Genomic DNA, 25,891 nt, shown 5'->3' with positions numbered 1-25,891 from the left:
CAATAGACCCCTTACGATCTTTTTGTCCCTGCCCAACGAAAGTTGACAAGTCAGGCGGGGTTTCTCCCTCCCTACTAGCTGCACCCAGGCCACCGTCCGAGGCGATGGCTTCTCCACGGGTTCCTTCCAATGGTCTTCATCTGGAACTGGGATGGCCTGGGCGATAACCTGTCCCTTTGGGAGGAAGAGTGGGGTTCGGACACATTACAGCCCTACCGCGAAACGGTCCCGGTCGGTAGTTACCAAACCCGGGACGATGTAGATGTCTCGCGGCGTGTGCTTAGTGTCCCCGACAACGGTCCACCTGCAACGTCCTAGTTTCCTCCAGCGACCCGGGTGATGCAGGTCGACAGACACCAGCTGAATGTCACTGTTAGGGAGATAGAGATCCCTAGTGAGCTGCAGCCTGTAGGGAGAAACAGAGGACATGGTGTTAAGCGCAGGAGTAGGCAAAGCACCACAGATTGGAGTAGTCAAGTCCAAGAGATTGGTCAAGTCCAGCAAAGTGAAAGGCGGCTCTCCCTTTTCTCCTCCCTCCCCGCTGGATGTTAACCGGCCCGCTGCATTTTTATCATTACGCAGGGAGGGGCTGCTCTCAGGACCTAGTTTTTTGGCCCTTTCTCTCTCTCCTCCTCCTTCCTCCTATATTCTAGAAACCCCTGCCTCAAGGGGCACTGGGGCATCCAATGGCCTATTTTGCCACACAAGTGGCAGGGGTGGGTGGCCGCTGATCTTCTGCCGGACCCTGGTGTTGAAGGTCCTGCGACAGGGGCAGGTTCGGCTTTGTAAAACTCAGGCTCCGGGCATTTGGCAAAGGCGACTGATGATCTTTTCAGGCACGATGACAAAGGAACCCTTGTAACAACAGCTTCAATCATCACTTCCACCGTGGGCCGGGGACTTCGAGGAAGAGTTTTGATGGCCTTCCTACACTCAGAATTGGCATTGTTATATGCCATTCTTCTGAGCATATCTTCTCTCTCACTGTCCCCGGACACCTGTGCCTCCGCATAACGATAAAGACGTTCGAGGAAAGCCATGTAGGGTTCCTGCGCCCCCTGCCGAATCTCATCATCTTCCCACTGAGAGGTAGCGACAGCCAGCTTATAAAAGGCCCGCTGTGCCACCTTGCCGGCCTCTACTAGCTGCTGTGGAAGAGAGCCTTTGCCTGCGCTGCCCCGTTTGCCCACTGCCCTTCGCCTACCAGATGATCTTCTGAAATCACCAGACCATCCACATCATGAGACGTTGAAGGGCTCCCCCAAAAAATTGGGAGAACCTCCAAGATCTCCCTCCTCCATTCTGCCACCCAAACCCTAAACTCTATGGGTGCAGTGAGACTAGAGAAGAGGGCCCTCAGGTCCGCAGGCACCAGATCTCCCTGTGCTAGGGCGTTACGGAGGAGCCCCCGGAAGTACTCGGACTCCCGGGTATACTCCTTCTGCGCCTTGCACAGTTCCTTGATCCAGGCCTGTGCTAAAGGCACCCATTGGGCCTGGGAGCTCCCCTCTCCGCTCAGGTGGTATGTAACCGGAGCGGCTTCCAATATAGGCGCCTGCTCCGGTTTCCGGTCATCCACCGCCCCCCCCCCCCCCCCCCCCCCGGAACACAAAGCGTGGGAACTGGAAGAGGGAGCGTGGGAACTGGAATAGGAGGAGGTTGAGGCGGGGTCTGGCAAAGAGGCGGGGCGAGGGCATGGGCGCAGCACACCACCCCACTCCGCCCCCTGGGTGGAGTTCAGAGGCGGAGCAGAATACAAGGGAGGAGCAGGGGAGGAGTCAAGGGGAAAGAAGGGGTTGGCACTGGGCCGGAAAGGGTTGGAGGAAGAAGAAGGAGCTCTGGCGGGAACGACCACGCGGTTGCCGCCATCTTGAGCTCCATAGGAGCCACTTTGCGATCCTTCAGCAAACTGCACAAACTTCTGAAAACCAACCGGGGAACTGGGGACTGGGTCCGAGGGTGAGGGAAGAGAAGGAGCCTGGCCAGGGCTCCGAGCAGGGGGAGGCCAAGCAGGTCGAGGGGGAGTAGGGGCAGGATGGCCCCCCTGCCTCTTGTCAGCCTTTAAAATCCTCCTCGAGGGCTCCTGCCTACAGGAAGAGGGTAGGGGTTGAGGGGTAAGGGCAACCGAACCGGGAGAACATGGGGACAAACACGAATTGGAAGGACTTTTCTTCAGCTCCCCTGACAGACAGAGTGTGGCATACACTCTGCCCGCCCAATATGCCACGGTGGCCAACTTAGTTTCCCCGGAGTTAACGGCCTCATCTAATTTAGCTACAACGGCTGCCCAAAACCATGGCTGCTTCGCAAGTTCCAGGAAAACTTCGGGGAACTTTGAAAAGACCCATATAACCAAAACCTTCAACTCCTGCTTGGGGGCCTGATAGCCACCCCCAAGCAGCAAACCTTTAACAACATAATAGACTCCCTTCTGGGATTTTCCCAAGCCCGCACCCATGGCACCTTCTAGGGCAGGAACTGCTGCCTATAGAAGGGGGAAAATCCACTGATGGAAAAACCACCCACCCGGAAATAAAGAAACTAAAACACTGAGCTGCCCACCGCCAGCCCCTGCTCCCCCCACTGTCACCAAGTCTGGGAGTTCAGATAGAAGGAAAAAGGGATGTTGAGTGGTGAGTCCGGGACCCAAGTCTGGGGAAGCCGGCACTCACAGGGAACCGAAAACAAAAAATGCAAGGGAGCAAGGACTGTCCAGTCCACAAGGGAAAAGGGTAGGGAGTAGGTCCCTAGAGCAGGGCATGTACTCCTAGGTAAAATTTAAAAAGGCAGGGGGGAAGCCCGGAGAGTCCCCAGTTCCAGGGCCTGGACTTACCGATCTGACGGTGGTGGAAATGAAAGCCGGGGCGGCGGTTCTCGTCTCCGGAGTCCTCCTCTTCGGGTGCTGGGAGCTGTGACTCCGATCCCCAGGGAGCGCTGCCCCTACAACGGGGCCTGCTACCACCCGGGGTAGTGTGGCGTCCAAAGGATAATTATAATCCAACTCCACGGGGTCCGGTCGGTGGTCAATCGTCCACTTCGCGCCCCGCGTTGGGCATCAAACTGCGTGAATGCGTATGCGGCTCAAAGTCCGGCTAGCTAGAGGGGAAACGGCCGATGCCTCCGCTGCATCTGAGATCAGCCCCCCTTGGCGTCGTGGCCTCGGGCTGGGCCGAATCGCGGACTGGATTATATGCGCTGGACGAGACAAGGAAAGGGAGAGACCACTTGCTGGAGGTTAACATCGGTTTATTGAAGGATGGCAGGTACCAACGGAGGGAGGGCACCGACCAGCAAAATGGCCTCGAGCAAGGGGAGAGGCGAGGTTTTAAAGGCAAGGGGCGGAGAAAGGAGGGAAACCCTGCTAGCAAATAGGAAAACATATAGGGAGATGCTCAACATAACTGACATGCAAACATATCCAATAAACACAAGGTTAGAGAGGAGCCCTGGGACCCCAGCCAATTACATCCCCCAAAGAGAAGAAGGTTCTCGAAAGCTGGGAGGAGTGGGGGATGATTGACTGAGCCCAGGGAGGAGGAAAAGCTTACTTATATGGTAAAATAAGGGAGGGGAAGTTACATAACTTGAGCGATTGACAACTGAAGCGGGCAGGGGTAACCATGGTAACATAACTGTAAGGAGAGCTGTGGCGGGAAAACTGGGGAGGGAAGAATCATTTTACAAGGACAAAAGGGGAATGATACATAAAATGGGGGAACACAAGAGAAACTTAAAAACACACTACAACACCCCAGCACTGGTAGTCGGGGTGCCAGGAGTTGTGCTTCCGTGCCAATCACCCTCGAGGCAGCTTGAACTCCTTCATAGGCAGCCAAGATTTCCTTCTCTGTGGGAGTGTAGTTGGCTTCGAATCCTCTGTAACTTCGGCTTCAGAATCCCAGTGGTTGGCCTCGAGTCTCCCCAGGCACCTTCTGCCAAAGCCTCCTGGACAAGCTGTTGTTCCCGACTGCAGAGTAGAGCACATTCTCACCTCTGCTCCTGTCCTGACTGGACCAAGGGCTACCACATGAGCAATCTCCTGCTTGATCTGTGTAAAGTATTGCTGCTGTTCAGGGCCCCAGTGGAAATAATTATTTTTGTGAGTGACCAGGTAGAGAGGGCTCACAATCTGGCTGTACTCAGGAATGTGAATTCTCCAAAAACCTATGGCACCTGGGAAAGCTTGTTTTTCCTTCTTATTGGTTTGTGGAGACATCATGGTGATCTTGTTGATGACCTCAGTTGGAATCCGATGCTGTCCATCTTGCCACTTTACTCCCAGGAACTGAATCTCTTGGGCAGGTCCCTTGACTTTGTTCTTCTTGGTGGTAAAACCGGCTTGTAGCAGAATCTGGATGATCCTCTCTCCTTTCTCAAATACTTCCATTGCCGTGTTCCCCCACACAATGATGTCATCGACATACTGAAGGTGTTCTGGAGAGTCACCCTTTTCCTGTGCCGCCTGGATCAATCCATGGCAGATGGTGGGGCTATGCTTCCACCCCTGGGGTAGTCAGTTCCAGGTGTACTCCATGCCATTCCAGATGAAAGCAAACTGAAGCCTGCATTCTGCTGCCAGAGAAATGGAGAAAAACACATTAGCAAAGTCAGTAAAGGCATTTCACTTTGCTGCCTTGGACTCCAGCTTGTACTGGAGTTCCAGCATGTCCGGCACAGCAGTTCTCAGCGGTGGAGTCACTTCATTCAAGCCACAATAGTCCACAGTCAATCTCCGTTCTCCGTCAGACTTGCGCACAGGACAAATAAGAGTGTTGAAGGGTGAGTGGGTTTTGCTGATCACCCCTTGGCTTTCCAGCTCTTGGATCATTTTGTGGATGGGGATCCCGGCATCTCAATTTGTTCGATATTGCTGGCGGTGTACTGTCGAGGTGGCAATTGGTACCCATTTTTCTTCCACTTTCAGGAGTCCTACTGCGGATGGGTTTTCTGGTAGTCCAGGCAAGGTGTTCAATTGCCTAATGTTTTCTTCCTCTACAACAGCTATGCCAGAAACCCATCTTAGTCCCTTTGGGTCTTTTTAATAGCTGCTCCAGAGGAAGTCTATGCCTAGAATACACGGGGCCTCTGGGCTGGTGTCCTGGGTTGACTATATGATGCTTTTATCCCCAGTCGTCTAGTTTTGTTTATGCTGAATAATAAGTTTTGTACCTTTAAGACTTGTTCCAAAGAGTGAAGGGGGAAGAGAAAAAGCGCACAGTTTTTTTTCAGACACTGTACTCACTCCTCCACATTCCTGCTCCTGGACTGTTGTTGTCTGCAGATGGACAGACAGCGGGACCGAGCTCTCCTTTGCTTTTAGTTAGTTTAGCTAGCTGAGGCAAAGAAGTTCCCTGGACTTTTGGGTTTTTTTCCCTTTTCTTTGGACCTCTTGAAACCTGCTCTGGACTGAACATCCAGGGGAGCACCGGCAGCTGCACCTGTGGCCCACCGGACTGGGCCTGGCCTGTGACATTTCCAGCACCAGAGGGACTGATAAGAGACTGAGTGAGCTGAGCTGCAACCCGGGGACAGGGTTTTCTCAGTTTGTCATCTCTTTTGGAGCAGCAAGGGGTTTTATTTTTTGATATTGTTTAGGTTTTATTGTTTAATAAACAGTTTTTTTCCACCTTTCTCCAAGGAGGTATTTTCTCCCAGACTGGTTGGGGGGAGGGGCCAATTGAATTTGCTTTACTATCAGAGCCCCTTTGGGGATTCTCTCCCAAATTTGCTCTAAACCAGGACAGCCGGTCAATAGGATGCTTCTGCCACTCCCCAGTCAGGCTCACCTTGGCTTCCAACAGGGTCCATTGCTGTGATCCCCCCGGATACGGAAACAGATTCTGCCCCCACATGTCCCAATGGCATTAGGGTACACTGCCCACCAGTATCAACTAAGACATCATATTTTTGTGGCTCTGATGTGCCAGGCCATTGGATCCACACCATCCACAAGATCCAGTTTTCCTGTGCCTCTCCCTGGCTAGAGGCAGGACCCCTCTAGCTCTGGTTATTATTACTTTCCTGGGCATACATACTAGACGTTCCTTCAAGGGGATCTGACAGATCATACCCAGCAGCTCAGTCACGGGAGGTTGAGGTTCCCTTCACTTTAGTGGAACTCCCTCGCTTAGTGTTTCCTTCCTTGAGTGTAAGCACCCATGCTGCCAGGACAGAAGTAGGTTTCCTATCCCACCTTGTTTTGCGGAGAAAAGAAGAAACCTCACAACTTTATAAAAGTTGTAAAGCCCGGTATGCCTTTATTACGACGCGCGTCGGACGCAAGCCTCCCCAAAAGGCATGCGTACCCCTGAAGACCTCAGGTCTCCTTTTATCCCCCTTCCAAATGCATATGCAGTTTCACAATAGGTCCATACATATTCATTCCGCGTGACATTTATCGCCAGTTCTTCTTTATCAAAGGAATTCCTAGGTCGGGGGCAAATTGACCTTGTGGTCGTTTCTGTTTTTCTTTCTCTGTCTCTTCACTGTCTCCAGCATGCAGTTTTTCCTTCAGCTTTGGCCTCACAGACTTTTCACCTCTCCTAGACACTTCACTTAATTCAGAATGGATCTCTACTCTGTCTCAACCTTCCCATGTTTTCCCCATGGTCACGCAGGAAGAACCATAGGTCAACCTGTGGGGTGTACCTGCTCTCTCTAGCTGGGGGATGTTGGGCTTTGACTTTGGGGCCTGTGATTCACATGGGTGATGCATTGATCTTCCTCACCTCCTCCCTCATCTCCCTCACCTCCTCTTTCAACTCCTCTTTGTATTCCTTTACCATGGCAGAGACACGAGCCTGCATTGGGCCATTGATCATACTCTCATAATTTCTAAGGTTGTTGGTGATAGAGCCTACTGTGTCTCGGTTGGTATAAGCATCAATCGTTGCAATGAAGGTGGTGTATTGAGATGGCTCTAGATTTGCCAGGTTCTACAACATTTGCCCTGTGCACTTCACCTTGTTGGGGTCATTATCATGCTGTCCATCCCTCTCAAAGAGTACCTCCAATACCGCCACTTCTCTCAGCTGTTGAATGGATCCCTTCCTCAAGGGTCTTCCAGCGCATTCTATGGTGGTGCTCCTGCATTCTTTGCCTGTGGACAAACCTCTCTCTGACACTCATTAAAAGCCACTCCCAGAGGGAAAGGGACCCTCGCTCTCTTACAAAAATCTGATTCATACCTAGGTCCTGGGTCAAGGGTCCCAAATTCCTTGCCTCACCACCATCCAGTTGGACGCCTGTACCCATAAAGTCCCAGACCAGAAGAAACCAGGTTGTATAAGCCTCACGTGCCCGTCGTACAATGTCTTTGTGCAGATTACGGAGACTTTCGTACGTCAGGGCCTCGTTGATGGTTGCAACCTCTGGCTCCCCTGTGGGTTGTGAGGGCTCTCCATTCTTATCCTTTTCTGGGTGCTCTGCTTTCATCTTAGATCTCCTTGTTTCTACAGAGGCGACTTCTGCTGGCTGTCACTGCCTTTGATGTTTAGCTGGAACCTGGATGGTTGTAACATCTGTGAGTTCCACTTCTGCACTATTAGACTCCCTCTTTGAGTCAGGGGGAGGGCTTCTCACCAGCTCGGGAAATATACTCCCTCAGCATATGGCCTATCTCCTTCCCCAGAATGTCCACGCAATCTGGGTGGTTCATTTCTGAGGTGGGCTGTTGGGCAGGGTCAGTCTCTGGGGCAGCATATGTAGTCTCTGGGGTAGGTGTCAGGGTGGTTATCCTAGTTAATCTTCCCTTATGTCTGAATGCAAAATAGAAGAGGCCTATCAGCAACACCAACCATTGTATTATATCATTAGTATTAAGACTGGACCTGAACGTTTTGAAAACCGGTGGGGCAGACCCAAAGAGATGGTTAAAGGGTTGGGAGAAAATTTCCCTCGCTGTCATTTCCTCACAGTAGGTGCCATTATTAAAATAATCCCCAAAACATACAGTTAGTGTGTGATAGCTCAGGATCCATGTGCCTGCTTTCCAGAGGAAGTTAGCGATCCATTAATTCCTCACCTTATTAACCCATAAAGTAAGCAGAACTTACAGGATGACATGGGCATTAGACCCAGCCAGCATAGGTGTAGGAGGGGTAGGTCTTGTTTGACCAACCTGAGCTCCTTTTATGATCAAGTGATCTGCCTGGTGGATGCAGGAAAGGCTGTTAATGTTGTGTACCTGGACTTCAGCAAGGCCTTTGACACTGTCTCCCACAGCATACTCCTGGAAAAGCTGGCAGCTCACGGCTTGGACAGGAGCACTCTTTGCTGGGTTAAGATTTGGCTGGATGGCCAGGCCCAGAGAGTAGTGGTGAATGGTGCTGCATCCAGCTGGCAGCCTGTCACCAGTGGTGTCTCTCAGGGGTCTGTGCTGGGGCCAGTTCTGTTGAATATTTTTTTTGACATGGATGAGGGTTATAGTGGGGCCCTGGGAAAATGTTAAAGATAGACTCTGAAAATGTTAGGCTTTGTGTTTTGTCAGATCACTGCACCTGCGTAAACAGTATGATTAATTATATAATTGTTAGATGTGATGATTGTTTAGTAATTAAGTATAATTATTGTATAATCATAACAAGAATCATGAGAAACTATGTTGGAAATGTAAGGGGGGCTATGCTTGGCTGAAATCTATGTATACAGTAGTACAATATAAGTTTAATAATTAACATGAAAGTTATATAATGATAGAATATAAAGACATGTTCATCTTGAATGTATAGTCGGAATCAGATTTGGGTTGAAATACCCTGATTCCCAGAGCTCTTAATAAAAGCACCGACATAATAATTTTCGTGATTATGTGTTTCTGAACACTAACATTTTTGCGACCCAGATGGGTGTAGGAGCGGAAGGGCCAGTGTTTGTAAAGGTGCCTTTTTCTGCAGATTTAGTTATTTGGAAACAAATCAGCTGGAACTTATAGAGAAAATCCTGATAAGGTGGCACGAGTAGTAAAAATGGTTATAAAAACTCAGAATCCTGACTAGGATGACATACAAGTAATATTAGATACCTTGATGGATTCTACTGAGAAAGAGATGGTACATAAGGCAGCCAAAGAAAGGGCAAGGGAGAATATCAGAAACGGGCTTGTAACAGGAACTTTAGATGAGAAATTCCCAATTGAGGATCCAAAATGGGACCCTAATTTACCTTGAGGTATGAGGAAACTTTGGAAATATCAGGAGTGGATCCAAATAGGAGTTCAGAATGTTGTGCCCAAAACTATAAATTGGTCTAAACTATATGAGGTTTGGCAGGAAAAGAAAGAATCTCCCACTGCGTTTTTGGAGAGGCTTAAGGAGGTAGCAAGGAAATACACAGATCTCCAAATAGACACAGAACAAGCAAAGGTTCAGCTCACTCTCATATTCTTAGGTCAGTCACAAGACGATATTAGGAAGAAATTGCAAAAATTAGAAGGGGACAAATTAAGGAATTTGGATAAGCTACTTGAGGTAGCCTGGAAAGTATGTAATAATCGCGAAAGAGAAGCTAGTAAAAGGCAGCAGCAAAACCTTTTGGCAGTAATACAAGGAAAATGGAACCCAAATTTCAGGAGACGTAGCAGAAGTGGTCAAGGTATAAGACCAGTTATGCAAGGGTTAAGCCTAAATCAATGTGCGTATTGCAAATAGGAAGGATATTAGAAAAAAGAATACCCAAACTTGAACAACCGGATTCACAAGGGCAATGAGTTCCAGCAAGAAAACATTGCCAAGGCGGTGGTGTTAGGCAAATATAACTAGCTTACTAGACGTGGAACCTGTAAAACAGGTTCAGGAGCCTGTCATAAATAAACAGTAGAATTTAATACACCAGTAAAGAAACCAGATAGGTGAATATAGATTAGTGCAAGATTTGAGAGCAATAAATAAAATAACAAAGGACATTTATCCAGTGGTAACAAATCCCTACACATTGCTAACATCCGTAAAAGAGCTATATAAATAGTTTACTGTAATTGACTTAAAAGATGCCTTTTTCTGCATACCTCTTGACAAAGAAAGTAGGAAACTGTTTGCCTTTGAGTGGGAAAACCCAGGGAACGGAAGAAAGACCCAGCTCACCTGGACAAGACTGCAACAACAGTCCGACCCTATTTGGAAATCAACTGGCAAAGAACTGTAGATTTGGACCGAAAATGGGCAAGTACCAAGAGACCAATACCTGTTGTTGCAGTATGTTGATAATATACTAATAGCTACAGAAGAAAAAGCAACCTGTATAAAGGTAACCATTGAGATTTTAAATTCACTGGGAATGGGAAGTTAAAAGTATCCAGAGGAAAGGCACAAATTGCCCAACAGACTGTGATCTACCTGGGATGTGAAATTTCACAAGGGCAACGAAAACTAGGTACTAACCGTATCCAAGCTATTTGTGCTATGCCAGAGCCCCAGAATTTACATGAGCTGCGAGTCTTCCTCGGGATGGCAAGATGGTGTCGCCTGTGGATCATGGACTATGGACTGATTGCGAAACCCCTGTATGAAGCTCAGAAGACGCAGCCATTCACCTGGGGCAAGCCGCAGAAAGAAGCCTTCCTAAAATTAAAGGAAGCACTGACAACTGCTCCAGCATTAGGGTTACCTGATCTGTCTAAAGATGTTCAGTAGTTTGTACATGAAAGGCTGCGCCTAGCACTAGCAGTCCTGATCCAACATCTGGGAAGTTGGAAGAGGCCGGTGGGCTACTTTTCCAAACAACTCGACAACATAAGTGCCGGGTGGCCTCCATGTCTGCACGCAGTTGCAGCCACTGTGATGCTGATACAAAAAGCCAGGAAGCTTACTATGGGAAGGCACATAGATGTCTATGTACCACACATGGTGACCACTGTCTTAGAGCAGAAGGGGAGCCATTGGCTATCTCCAAGCAAGATGATAAAATTCCAGGTAGTCCTGACTGAGCAAGATGATATCACATTAAAAACAACTAACCTTTTGAATCCAGCTTTGTTCCTAGGTACCACAACTGAAGAAGGCCCATTAGAGCACGACTGTGTAGAGGTAATAGAGTACACCTATTCAGCAAGAGAAGACCTGAAAGACGTCCCACTAGAGCAGCCAGAGTGGGAGCTGTTTACAGATGGGAGCAGCTTCGTGGAGAACGGAACCAGATACGCTAGATATGTGGTAACAACAGTCAATACAGTAGTGGAGGCAAAGGCATTACCACCAAATACATCTGTCCAGAAGGCAGAATTGATTGCTTTAACCAGAGAACTAGAACTAAGCGAAGGAAAAAAAGTAAATATATAGACTGACTCAAAATATGCTTTTGGAGTGGTGCATGTACACGGAGCACTGTAGAAAGAAAGAGGATTATTATCTTCTCGAGGTACACACATTAAACATCAGGATGCAGTCCTACAATTGATAAAACCAGTACAAAAACCTGAACAAGTGGCAATTATACACTGTAAAGCACACCAATCAGGAAACTCCAGAATCTGTGAGAGAAATCGAAGGGCAGACTGGGCAGCCTGACAGGTTGCTCGAGAGGTGCAAACAACAATGGCATTGATACTTTTAAAGCTTAATGTATCCCAATTCAATTTGCCTTCAAAACCAAAATATTCAGTAGAAGATGAGAGACTGGCACGTTTGCTAAATGCACAAAAGAATTCAGAGGGATGGTATGTGACTGCACAAGGACAAATAGGGGTACCCCCCTTGATAATGAGAGAAGTTCTACAAATTAAACATAACAAATGTCATTGGGGTGCAGAGGCATTTGTAAAATTGCTAAAGCAGAGTTTAATTTCAGTACGGATGTTAACAATGGCAAAATCAGTAATGTCAAAATGTGATATCTGCTTAAAAAACAACCCAGTGGCTAGGTGACAGGCAAAGCTAGGAAGAATTCGGATGGGAATAGAGCCAGGAGACTATTAGGAGGTAGATTTTGTAGAACTACTATTACAGCGTCCTGAGTGGGTCGCTGAGGGTGAGAGAGAGATGGTGAATCTTGTTTCTTGATCAGAAGGATGGATTTATTGATATATGCTATATAATACATTATAACTATACTAAATAGAATAAAGAGAGAGAAGTTGCAGAGCTGCTGCTAGGCTAAGAATCGAAAGAAAGAATCTATAACAAAGTTGTGTCCAGGGACTCGGTCCCTAGCTTGCACTTTGTGATTGGCCCTTAATTATAAACAAGAAGCATGAGCCAATCAAGGAATCAAGGTGCATCCCATTACATTCCACAGCAGCTGATAACAATTGTTTACATTTCCTTCTGAGGCCTCTGCCTTCCAGAAGACGCAGAAATCTGAAAGAAAGGATTTCTGTGAAAAAATGTCTGCGACAAACTACCAAGAACTCAAGGATACAAATATCTGTTAGTGGGGGATGACACATGGTCTGGGTGGCCAGAAGTCCTTCCCTGTCGCACGAACCAAGCAAAGGAAACAGTTAAGTGGTTACTACAGGAGATTATTGCCAGGTTCGAGGTACCCCTAGGAGTATCATCAGATAGGGAACCTCATTTCATAGCTACAGTAGTAAGAGAGGTAAGTAGATTGCTGGGGATAAATTGGGACCTCCACACACCGTGGAGGCCCCAGTCAAGTGGACAGGTAGAGAGGATGAATCAGACACTAAAAAGGCAAATCAGTAAAATATGCCAAGAAGTCAAGCTGCAGTGGCCCCAGGCTTTGCCACTAGCACTGTTGAGGATTCAGATAAAGCCTAGGAATGACATGTCAGTCAGTCGTTATGAGATATTGTGTGGGAAACCATATGAATCTCCTGAGCCTAACCCTAATGTACACGTCACAGGAAAGCAGGAAGTGTAGAATTATGTTCTGTCTCTCGAGAAAACTCTAGCTCGGCTCCGGAGCATCCTCGTGTGGAATAGACCGCTGACTCTCGAGAATCCAGTTCATAACATACATCCAGGAGACGAAGTGTACATTAAAACTAGAATGAAGAACCACTGAAAGAAAAGTGGAGTAGACCCCATCAGGTACTGCTGACCATCTTTACAGCAGTCAAAGTTGCCGGCATAGACCCCTGGATTCACTATACCCGAGTGAAGAAAGTCCGTCCTGGATCACAGACTGGGTAAACTGTGGAACCAACAAGGCTGCAGATAAGATGGGTTTAATTGCTTTGAGAATACTATTAGTAATTGCGCCAATGTTATGGTCATTAATGTCTTTAGGATGTGGAATGCAAAAAGATCAACTAACCACTCTTCATTCTAGAATAGAGAGAGAGGTACAAGCAGAAACACAGGTGATAAAAGTTTCTAATGCAGTTTGGGCTGAGAATGTAATGATTGGATTAGTCAAAGATTTTGCCAAAATGCAAAACACCAGCCGAATAACTGCCTGTCTGCCAATACCAAAGGCAGCAGGAGACCCAGTAAATTGGGGAATCATAACATCAAAACTACCTGAAATACAAAAGAACAAAACAATTGCATGCAAACAGGTACCTGAGTCGAGGCAAGTAGTCAAGGAAACTTGAGAGAAAATAGGAACATGGATGAGACCTATGAGCCAGAAAGACTGTATTCTAAGTGATGGCATACTAGGAACCCCTATGGGACAGTCGGGAGGCATCACACAATGGCAATGCTATTTGCCACACTATAAAAAGATCATAGAAAATGTTACAGAAACCACTCTGGTATGGAAGTGTGAGGCCAAGGATCAGAAAGATCAGATAGAGCCTTGGGACAGTGCGTGGTCTGTAATTATTCTTCAAAAATTCCAATATATGGCAAACACCCCTTGGTGTATTAAGTGGGAAGGCTCCGAGAATGAAACAGATCTTGCAGTAACGTACACTGCCACTAGTAGCAGAACGTGAGCAGATAAAGTAAGTTGGTGGGCATGTAATAAAACTTATGACTACACTTCTGATGATGTAGAGATAAAAAAGATGCCACCCCTGGCAATAGCCCTACAAATTGGTTGCGCTTGCAGAGGGATCAAACATAAACAAAGCAAAATGAATTATAAAGTAGTTGTAGGATGTACCAGGAGTACAATCCGAAGTCCAGGACAATTTGTATGGGGAACAAGCGATGGTACCTGGACAACACATCTGCTTGTAGACGAGAAAGTAAAAGAAATTACTTTAGACCTCCCAACCTTATGTCCAATTTAGAAAAAGTCCCCATTTAATGGAAAACATGAACTTCTGCAGATAAGAGCAACACAAGAAGTTCTAGACAATGAAAATCTAGATGACACTTAGCAAGAACTCTCTAGTGGAGTGAAATTTGGGTGGGCCCTAAAGTCTTTGCTTGGTCCTATAGCAAACTATAAGAGAAGAGAGATGCTGTACAAACTTACAAGTCAAGTAGACTGGCAAGAGTCATCCGAGAAAGATTTAAAGAGTTAAACGTACAATTACAAGCTACCACAAAAATGACTTTACAAAATCGATTAGCCCTAGATTTGTTACTCCTGAAAGAGCATGGAGTATGTGGATTTTTAAAGGTACAGGTTGATCATTGCTGCGTTCACATCCCAAATGTAACTGCTTTGACTACAGGCTAGTGAGTTAAAAAGGTTAGGGTAGAATGTGAGTTCATGGAATAAATCTGTCATTGAGAGTGTGATAATCTTACTAATTGTATTCTTAGCAATTTAGTTAGTTTACAGCATTTTGAAAGGAGAGAAACACAAGAAAACATCCTGGAACCAGAAAATAATAAAGGCACTGACACGAAATCCACGCCCACCATCTTCTGGTTCTCCAGCTCGTGACAGCATCCACGACAACATTTACATCAATCATAGATTTGAAGAATGTCAAGTATAAATTGAGAAGTAAAGGACTGTATTAAGGGAAAACATTCACACCTATAGTGAAGTGAAAATGCTTTCAAAGGGGGGAGAATGATAGTGTGGGCCCTGGAAAATGTTAAAGATAGACTCTGAAAATGTTAGGCTTGGTGTTTTGTCAGATCACTGCGCCTGCGTAAGCAGTATGATAAATGATATAATTGTTAGATGTGATGATTGTTCAGTAATTAAGTATAATTATTGTATAATAATAAGAAGAATCATGAGAAACTATGTTGGAAATGTAAGGGGGGCTATGCTTGGCTGAAATCTATGTATACAGTAGAACAATATAAGTTTATTAATTAACATGAAAGTTATATAATGATAGAATATAAAGACATGTTCATCTTGAATGTATAGTCAGAATCAGATTTGGGTTGAAATACCCTGATTCCCAGAGCTCTTAATAAAAGCACTGACATAATCATTTTTGTGATTATGTGTTTCTGAACGCTTACAAGGGGATTGAGTCTTTCATTAGTAAATTTACAGACCACACTAAGCTGGGATCGTGTGTCGATCTGTTGTAGGGTAGGAGGACTCTGCAGAGAGACTTGGAATGGTTGAATGCATGGGCAGAGTCTAACAGGATGAAGTTTAATAAATCCAAGTGCCGAGTCCTGCATTTTGGCCACAGTAACCCGCCACAACATTATAGGCTGGGGGCAATGTGGCTGGACAGTGCTCAGGCGGAAAGGACCTGGGTGTATTGGTTGATAGCCGGCTGAACATGAGCCATCAGTGTACCCTGGGGGCCAAGAAGGCCAATGGCATCCTGGCTTGTATCGAGAACAGTGTGGCCAGCAGGAGCAGGGAGGTCATCCTTCCCCTATACTCGGCACTGGTGAGTCCGCATCTTCAGTACTGTGTCCAATTCTGGGCCCTTTGGTTTGAGAAGGACTTTGAGATTCTTGAGTACGTCCAGGGGAGGGCAATGAGGCTGGTGAGGGGCTTGGAACACAAGCCCCATAAGGAATGACTGAGGGAGCTGGGTTGTTTAGCCTGGAGAAAAGGAGACTGAGAGGCGACCTTATCACTCTCTACAACTTCCTGAAAAGTGGTTGTAGTCCGGTGGGGGTTGGTATCTTGTCGCCCTGATTTTTTGAGATTTTCTAAGCCATCTGATGTTGACATTTTTGTAACAAACTTTCTTACACACTTTGTGTAAATAACTCATTGTTTTGCATTCTTTTCTGGAGGAGGAGAAATTTGATGGACTGTTGGTTTGTCCAGTGTCATTGGAGAGGTGGCAGTGTCACCCTCCAATCCACTGTCACTTTTGGAAAATTATAAATGTTGTTTTGGAGACAGAAAATAAATTTCCCTTCTTTCTTCACGTGGAGAGCAACGGTGTGCACTTGTGTTCTTATGTGTCCTATAGTGACATCTGGTGACCGCCGAAGTGTACTGCAGCTTAGGCTGAGACACAGTCCGGATTGCCGGTGAGGTCATGTCCTTCCCCCCACCCCGTTTTGCGCTTTGCCTGCTGTTCTTGTGGTGATGGCAACCTCTGTGGGTTTCGAGGAGGATTCTCTTGTTTTGGCTCTCTGGTGGGAGGTCCTGGAGTGGAAACAGGTTTCCGTTTCCTGGAGTGATTTTAAGAGGCTGTTTCTGTGGGCCAGAGAGCAGGGGTTCTTTTTGGACCCTGTGAAGGCGTTCTCCAGGGAGGCATGGTCTCTCGTGGGGGTCCACCTCATGGAGACCCTCTTTGATGATTGCATCGTGGATGTGGGGTGGCTGCTGGTGCAGTGGAAAAAGTGTGAGGAGATTTGGCAGGGATCTGGTTCTTGTAGCCCTCAGAGTTCCCAGGGGGGCCCTTCTGTTTCGGATGAGGGGGAGTTTGAGTTTCTGTGCGATGTGGAGCCCTTCCTCTCGCCCCAGGATGGTGTACTGGGGGACGGGTCTATATCGGGGGGTGGCGATTGTTCCCCTGGGGTGGATTGGACTTCCGGCCAGTGGGAGCTGCGTCTGGGGGGTTGACCCCCGCAGACTTCTGGGGGCTCTGTGGGGTCAGCTGTCCGTCCTCGTCCCGCCCACAAAGAGGGGGTGCACCCTCTCTTTGTGCCTTCCTGTAACTTGAGGATGGCGGGGAGCCTCTGGATCAGCCTCCGCCTCTGCTTGAGTCTGATTCGGTGACAACTCTTTGTCCGAATTGCGGTGTTTCCACCAGGTTCCCCCTGAGTGCGGCGGGGGCTGGTTAGCCTGCCTCCGAGTTTGGCTCATCGTCAGGGGGGGTGGCTTCGCCCGTCTCTGGGCCTGCGCAGCCTGCTGGGCATGCGCAGTCGGTGGGAGCAGCTGGGGGCGGGGCGTCGGTCAGTGCTCTGTCCCGCCCCACTCCGGTGGGCATGTAGCCCGCCATGCTCCTCTCGGCAGGTCGGTGCCTGCTGGGGGGTCTCGCATCACGGGTCGGAAGCTCATAGGGGCCCTGCCCGACTTCCTTGTGCCGCCCCGCAGCGACATGGCTCCGCAAGCCGCGCCTCTCTCAGCGCCCCGCCCCTCTCCTGTGTTGGGGGAGGGGGGCCCCGTGCCGGTCTCGTTCCGATCCGCGCCGGGCTTGCGAGCCGTGCCTGCACCTGCGTCCGCCACGGTGCCCTCTGCCGGGGCTGCGGCGTGACAGGGCGCTGAGGTATTTACCTTTAGCACGACTGCTGACGCGGCCGGCCGGAGGCCAGTGGGTTCCCGGGGCCGTGGCCCCTCTGTGTCGAATTTGTGGACACTCCCCCTGTGCCAGATGACCGTGCATCCGAGGGACCCTGGGCGTTTCTGGTGAGAAGCCAAAACTAAGTCTGACGAGATGTGTGAGCCTGCCTCCTCGCGGCATTTACAGGATCGCGGAGGGGGATCCTCTGGCTCTGCTGGTGCTGCAGGGGGCGCAGGGATGAGTGGTGTTGAGCCAGCTCCCAGTCAGTCATCTGCTCTTGTCCCTGTGGGGCTCACGGGGCGGGACACAGCCGGTGCTGTGGCCTTGCCAGGGGGTCCCCAGGCTTTCCCTGTGCTCAGGGGTGTTACTCATAACATCCATCAACCTATTTCGTATAAACTGGAGAAGGAAGTCGGTGAAGCGGTTGCTCAGCCTGGTGTGGGATCTGCTGAAGTGATGCAGACTCTCCGCAGGGTTGCTAAGGACATGCTGACACCTCACGACACCTGTAGTGTGGCACATTCTCCTTTTGGCCCTGTACAATATGATGTTTTTGAGACCAAGTGGTCTCATTTGGCAGCCACCGCGGTGGTGCAGAATGCTGCACTGGGGCCGCAGGACCCCAGGCGTGTGGTTGTCGCTGACATGCTGTTGGGCACGGGGCATTATGCCAATGCTTAGGGGCAGGTTGGCTTAGATCCCCTTGTGCTTGACCAGTGCCACACACTGGGCATTGCAGCGATTGTTCGGACCCTGGAAATGGCTGCTTCAAAGCAGCCATTTGCGACCATTGTCCAGAGGGATGATGAGCCTTTCATGGCATTTGCAGTGAGGCTGACCACATCTGTGGAGAGGCAGGTGGCTGATCCTGTGAAAAGGAGACTTGTGATTGAGATCCTTGCAAGATGTAACTGCAATAATGATTGTAAGAAGGTCATAGAGGCTCTGCCTGATGATCCTACTGTCTCCCAGATGGCAGAGGCCTGTGCGAACATCACCTCCTCAGGTCGGAAGTTGGCTCCCGTGGCTACCGCTGTGCAACCGGTCTGGGTGGCACCGCAAGGCAGGCAGCCACAGCAGGGGAATGTGCAGGCTGGCAAGAAGCAGGGGAAGAAAGCGCTGAAGGTCAAATTTCCCATGTTCTTGTGTGGTCGGTGTGGAAGGCCGAATCACATGTCCAGTGTCTGCAAGGCGATTGTTCATGTTAATGGCCAGGCTTTGCCCGGCTTGGGAAACAGGAAGCGGAGCACAAAGGAGAAACGCACCCAGACACAAGCTTCTCTCCAGACCCTGGAGCCGATGGAGGTCTGCTTTGCCGACTTGCAGCCAGCACCCGCAGATCAGCAGGTGTGGCTGTCTGCACCGCAGCAACAGTTATTTTAGAATCTTGTCAAATACACAAGGTTCCCCTGGATGCCTTTGGTCCCTTGGGTGGGGGCATGAGTGCTCTCCTGATGGGGAGGTCTAGTGCCACCCTTCAGGGCATCATTGTGCACCTGGGGCTCATTGATGCAGATTTCACAGGGCAGATTTGTGCAATGGTCTCCACACCCACCTCCCCGTCACAATCCTGAAAGGGATATGGATTGCTCAACTTGTGCCATTTAAGTCCTCTGTTCTCAGGACAGCTGACCAGTCGCGTGGAGCGGGCAGCTTTGGGTCCACTGGGCCACCTCAAGTTCACTGGACTGCTGTCCTGACCAAAGACCATCCTGAGATACTGTGTACCCTGTCCATCCCTGGTGCGACGCCATCAGAGATCCGCCTCCGTGGGCTTCTTGACAGCGGTGCTGACGTCGCAGTTCTCTCCCTTGCCACCTGGCCCCCAGAGTGGCCCCTGAATCCGGTGGAGACGCCTGTTGCAGGCCTGGGAGGGACGGTGCAGTGCTACGTGAGCCAGCGGCCCGTGCTGGTCTCAAACATGGAGGGACAGATGCCCTGGATTAGGCCTCATGTTACTTCTACTCCTGCTAACCTCTGGGGGAGGGATGTTCTGTCTGCCTGGGGGGTGCGCATCAGGTCTGGTTTTTGATGAGGGCCACTGCGATGAAGGATGCAGAGTGTCCTACACCTCCTATACATTGCTGGTGGACAAGCCTGTCTGGGAGAACCAGTGGCCCCTCCCTCAAGATAAATTGGTCACCCTTTGGAATCTGCTGCAGGAGCAGTTGGACCAGAGTCATCTGGAGCCTTCTACCAGTCCCTGGAACACTCCTGTCTTCTGCATCAAAAAGAAATCTGGGAAATGGAAGTTGTTGCAAGACCTCCGAAAGATCAATGCCATGATGGAAAGCATGAGAACATTGCAGCCGGGCATGCCATCGCCTACCATGCTTCCCGCAGACTGGCCGGTCCTCATTGTGGATCTGAAGGATTGTTTCTTTACGATTCCTTTGCATCCTGATGACAGACCAAAATTTGCCTTCTCAGTGCCAGCGATTAACAAGGTTGAGCCCGCACAGATATCAATGGAGGACTTTGCCCCAAGGCATGCTCAATTCTCCAGCCATATGCCAATGGTATGTGGCCCGTGCCTTGTCTGGAGTTTGCAAGCAGTTTCCTGATGCACGTCTGTATCATTATATGGACAACATTTTGGTGGCTGCATCCACCCAGGATGAGCTGCTGAGGATTCAGCCTTGGTTGCTCGATGCTTTGCATGCTCATGGACTGCAGGTGGCTCCAGAAAAGGTTCAACAACAACCACCTTGGAAGTATTTGGGGGTCAAAATTCTGGAACGGATGATCCGTCACCAGGAGGTGCAATTTGTGCATTCTGTGAAGACACTGAATGATGCTCAGAAATTGATAGGTGTCATCACTTGGTTACGTCCGTACTTGGGACTAACCAAAGCACAGCTGTCTCCTCTGTATGATTTGTTGAAAGGAGACTGATCTAAAGTCGCCTTGCACATTGACCCCTAAGGCACGTAAGGCGCTGGAGGTGGTTCAGTGAGCTGTTTTGGCTTGCCAGGTTCATCGCATTGATCCCTCCGTTGATGTCACTATGTTTATCACCACTCCAGATTCGCATCCCATGAGCATCATTGGCCAATGAAGTGACAAATGGTCTGATTCTTTGCACATCTTGGAATGGATTTTCCTGCCCCATCAGCCCCAGAAGATGGCAACTGCATTGTTTGAGCTAATCGCTTGCTTGATAATCAAATGCCGGCAATGGTGTTTGCAACTGATGGGTGCAGATCCTGCAAAGATCATACTCCCGGTGCTAATGGGAAGATTTTGACTGGAGCTTTGCAAACAGTGTGTCCCTGCAGAGTGCTCTGGAAAACTTTTCAGGGCAGATCACTTATCATCTGCCCAGCCATAGGCTACTGCATATGGCAAAATTCGCACAAATCTCTTTGTGGCCCAAAAATAGTCAGGAATCCGTGCAAGGACCCACCGTCTTCACTGACGGTTCAGGGAAAACAGGAAAAGCCATTGTTACCTGGAGGGATGGATCTGAGTGGCAGGTTCTGGAAGGTCATGAGGATGGGTCAGCCCAATTGAGGGCTGCTGTCATGGCATTTGAGAGATTTTCCCAGGAACCTTTCAACTTGGTCACGGATTCTGCCTATGTGGCCGACAGCGGTTGGGTCATTCGGTTTTGAAGGAGGTCACTAATCCTGCCTTGTTTCATTTGCTGAAGAACTTGTGGTGTGCCATTCAGGCCTGGATTCATCCATGCTATGTTCTGCATGTAAGGAGTCACACCAATTTGCCAGGCTCTATAGCGGAAGGTAACGCCAGGGCTGACAAGTTGGCTAACCCAATGTAGGTAGCACCTCAGCCTGATACACTCGCGCAGGCCAAGGCATCACATGGGTTTTTCCACCAAAATGCACATACCCTGCAGAAGCAGTTTCAGCTGACGCCAACTGAGGAACTGAGGCTCGTGACATTGTTGAGTTGTATGACGACTGCCACGCACTTGCTCCACCTTTGCCAGCAGGGGTAAACCCCAGAGGACTTAGGGCCTTGGAGCTTTGGCAGACGGATGTCACCCAGATTGCTGAGTTTGGCCGGTTTAAGTATGTGCATGTCACGGTGGACACGTTCTCCTCTGCGATGTGGGCTTTGGCTCACACTGGGGAGAAGGCCCGTGATGTCCTTGCCCACTGGAGGCAGGCCTTTGCCATTCTGGGCATACCTTCTGCTGAGAAAACTGAAAATGGTCCTGCTTACACATTGCAAAAGGTGCGGCAGCTCCTGCAGTTGTGCGGTGTCTCACACAAGTTTGGTATCCCTCATTCTCTGACTGGTCAAGCTATTGTAGAACGCACTCATGGTACTCTGAAGTGGGTTCTTCAAAAACAAAAATGGGGAATGCAGGGTGAAACCCCGCACAGTCGGTTGGCAAAAGCTTTGTGCACAATCAATAATCTCACTGTGCCGCAGAACTCAAATAATCCTGTCATTTTGAATCATCATCTCTCGTTGCAGGCTGTGGACGAGGCACATCAGCCTTGAGCGAAGGTTTGGGTGCGGAATTTAGTCACCAAAGAGTGGGAAGGTCCCTATGACCTTAGCGCTTCAGGACGTGGGTATGCTTGTGTATCCACAGATACTGGGGTACACTGGGTACCTTCGAAGTATGTTCGCCCTGACCTGTGACTGCAGAGACAGAATCTGGCCGACGGGCAAGATGGAAACTGTGACCAAACTGAAAGGCATCAAGCGGGTGAATCATTGAGTGATGACTGGGATGCAGGCGACACGAGTGATCACCGATGATTCCTCTGCAAATGAACACTGAACATTGCTCATGTTTTCTTTTTCACATTGTTAATTTTATTTTCTCTTTTTCTTTTTTTAAATGGAAAAGGGTGAGATGTCGCCCTGATTTTTAAGATTTTCCAAGCCTTCTGATGTTGACATTCTTGTAACAAACTTTCTCACAAACTTTTTGTTAATAACTCATTGTTTTGCGTTCTTTTATGGAGGAGGAGAAATTTAATGGACTATTGGTTTGACCAGTGTCATTGGAGAGGTGTCACTGTCACCCTCCAATCCACTGTCACTTTTGGAAAACTATAAATGTCGGAGTCAGAAAATAAACTTCCCTTTTTTCTTCACCTGGAGAGCAGCGGTGTGCACTTGTCTTCTTTTGTGTCCTATAGTGATAGTATCTTTCTCCAGGCAGCAACTGACAGAACCAGAGGACACAGTCTCAAGCTGCATCAAGGGAAATACAGGCTGGATATTAGGAAGAAGTATTTTACAGAAGACGTGATAAAGTTCTGGAATGGTCTGCCCAGGGAGGTGGTGGAGTCACCATCCCTGGATGTGTTTAAGAAAAGACTGGATGTGGCACTCAGTGCCATTGTTTAGTTGAGGTGTTAGGGCATGGGTTGGACTGGATGATCTTTAAGGTCTCTTCCAACCTTGTCATTCTGTGAATTCTGTGAATTAGTGACTGGTTTGTGTTTAGCAGACTTCAGATGTATGCATATTATATCTCTATACATTGGAAGCTTTTATTTGCAAAAAGAATAACATTGTATTGCCATTTATTTAAGTGAGTCTTTGCTACTGGTTAGGATAATTTTTATGAAAAGGAGTCTTTTTTTTTTTACTGAATTTTTCTCCAAAGATGCACAAAGTGGATGCTTTCACAGAGATGCAACAACATGGGAGTTTTGGAAAGTGTGAGAAACAAACCTCACTCTTGAATATTTTTAAAAGTTTAATAAGGGATAATATGGGACAAAATAACAGTGCTGGGTGCTGGGCGATGGCCAGAGGCACATCAGCTAACCATAGCAACTCTTCTTATATATTTTTTCTATTGCATTAGTTAAATACATATTCATAAAGAGTATACATATTTAAACATTTCTTTGAACTCGTTTACATGTTCCAGGAATTCTTTAGCTTGGTTCGACCACTGACCCACCTTTTTAGAGCACGTGCAGTAATCTTGGATGTGGTTTTGCAGGTCATGTGTCACTTCCTCACAAAGGCCCCCTGTTCTGTGGTATCAGAAGACAACAATTACTGATAGTCGAAGGGTCCATAGCAGGGGTCCTCATCACATCCATTCCTTAAATGTTATCTGACCATGCAGATGGTTTTAGCTATTTTCATTATTGTAAGTTTACCACAAGTACTTTAAATCGACATCAGCTATTTCACAAATATCTGAGTTATTTTCATTATTGTCAATTAGTTACAAAAATAAAAGCATTAGTTATTATTTCACAACTACATCTACTTCTGAAAAAATTAACATTATAATGCGCAATACATAGCATCCACTTTAATATTTGGGAAAGCTAAAACTATAATATATGTTTATCACACTGTCTACAAACTAAAATATCATCCATAAATGATGTTCTGAGGATATGAGCTACACAGGGGCCTGAGTATTGGCCACAAAAAGCTGACAAGTTATACTATATCAAAAGCAGTTAAAAGTGATTACAAACTGTACTATATCAAAATTGTTGTGATTAATAATAATTTGCGAAAGCCACCAACTTCATAGTTATTTATAACAAAGTTTTCAGAATTGTAATGTGAGAAACAACTGCTCATTTAAAAAATTTAATGGGTTTATTAAACCTTGTCCTGGGTTCGCTATATGATGCTTTTATCCCCAATCGTCTTGTTCTGTTTATGCTGAATAATAAGCTTTGCACCTTTAAGACTTATTGCAGAGGGTGAAAGGAGGAGAGAAGAAGTGCGCAGTTTTTTCCTCTCCGGACACTGCTCTCACTCCTCCACATTCCTCCTCCTGGACTGTTGTTGTCTGCGGATAGACAGTGGGACAGAGCTCTCCTTTGCTTTTAGTTAGTTTTAGCTAGCTGAGGCAAAGAAGTTCCCTGGACTGTGGGGTTTTTTTTTTCTTTTCTTTGGACCTCTTGAAACCTGCTCTGGACTGAACACCCAGGGGAGCACCGGCAGCTCACATCTGTGGCCCACCGGGCCGGGCCTGGCCTGCGACATTTCCAGCATTGGAGGGACTGATAAGAAACTGAGTGAGCTGAGCCACAACCCGTGGACGGGGTTTTCTCAGTTTGTCATCTCTTTTAGAGTGGCAAGAGGTCTTATTGTTTAATATTGTTTAGGTTTTATTGTTTAATAAACAGGTTTTTTCCACCTTTCTCCAAGGAGGTGTTTTCTCCCGGACCGGTTGGGGGGGAGGGGCCGATTGAATCTGCTTTTCCTAGAGGAACCCCTTTGGGGATTCTCTCTCAAATTTGCTCTAAACCAGGACAACCTTAACAAAAATACAACAAAAGGACTAAATAAGGAAAAGCAGGCCTGGGAACTGCCCTCGTGGCTGCCCACCACATGGCTGGCTCAACTTCAAGATGGATGCTTTGCCTTTTATATCTCTAGCCCCCTCCTTGAGCCTTGTCAGTCAACTCCTTCCTTGCTGTCCAGTTTAGAAGTCACTTTCTTACATTCTGATTGGAGGTCAGGTGCTGCCATAGTAACAAGCCAACCTTCCCAAATCCCCGGATTACCAAGACCATCCCATGGTAACACATACTGGGGGGAGCACATTGCAGTAACATAACTATACATTTATAAAACTTTGTTTACCATACATATAAAGTTTACCCCTTAATTGTGAGATCCAACCATTTACTCATCTATAACAGTAAGAAGTGTTTTCACAGTCATTTCTCAAAAGCCAAATAATTTCTTATAAATATTTTTTTTGTCTTAGATACTGTTCTTGCATGTTTTTTAATGTTTAACTGTTGCTACTCTTTTGAGAGACCGTAATGTTATGGTTAATGGCTTAAGCATTGTTATGAAGGACTTTTTGCCCATTATGGCAAAACTGTATATAAAAATCTAGTTGAAAAAGTGTAGTAGTGTGGTTCAAAGAACAAATGTAGCTTGAAGTTTGGCAGTCCATATCAGAACTGTATTGGGTTGGTGTGGCAAGGTTTTGGCAGCAGGGGGCTACAGGGATGGCTTCTGTGAGAAGTGCTGAGAGCTTCCTCCATGTCCAGCAGAGCCAATGTCAGCTGGCTCCAGGACAGACTCGCTGCTGGCCAAGGCTGAGCCAATTAGAAATGGTGCTAACACTTTTGTGGTAACATATTTAAGAAGGAGGGAGGAAACTTCATGAGAGCAATTGCAGCCAGAGAGGAGTGAGAGTATGTGAGAAACAACTCTGCAGACAGCAAGGTCAGTGAAGGAAGGGGAGGAGGTGCTCCAGGTGCTGGAGCAGATTGCCTTGCAGCCTGTGCTAAAGACCATGGTGAAGCAGCTGTGCCCCTGCAGACCATGGAAGTCTTCTGACTATGTATAAACTACACTTTATATGTCCCAGTTCTTGATATATTGATGGTTTGTTTTGCATCTCTTTCCTGAAGTTTCCCTTCTTTTAAAGAGCAGAGACAAAGTGTCAAAACTAGTAGTGGATGAGTCTGTTTTCCCTTTCATGTTTCAGTACAAGAA

At 47.7% G+C, this 25,891-nt stretch overlaps 1 protein-coding gene across 1 annotated transcript in view; it reads left to right on the top strand.

Moving 5' to 3' along the window:
- LOC131095428 (Golgi phosphoprotein 3-like) overlaps window positions 1-25,891 on the top strand; it is a 173,149-nt gene that overhangs the window by 43,782 nt on the left and 103,476 nt on the right. The window lies entirely within an intron of this gene.

This window comes from Melospiza georgiana, chromosome W, assembly GCF_028018845.1.
Source record: "Melospiza georgiana isolate bMelGeo1 chromosome W, bMelGeo1.pri, whole genome shotgun sequence".
In the NCBI taxonomy this organism is placed as follows: Eukaryota; Metazoa; Chordata; class Aves; order Passeriformes; family Passerellidae; genus Melospiza; species Melospiza georgiana.
Note: the sequence above shows the minus strand (reverse complement) of the source record. Positions and strands in the feature narration are given on the sequence as shown.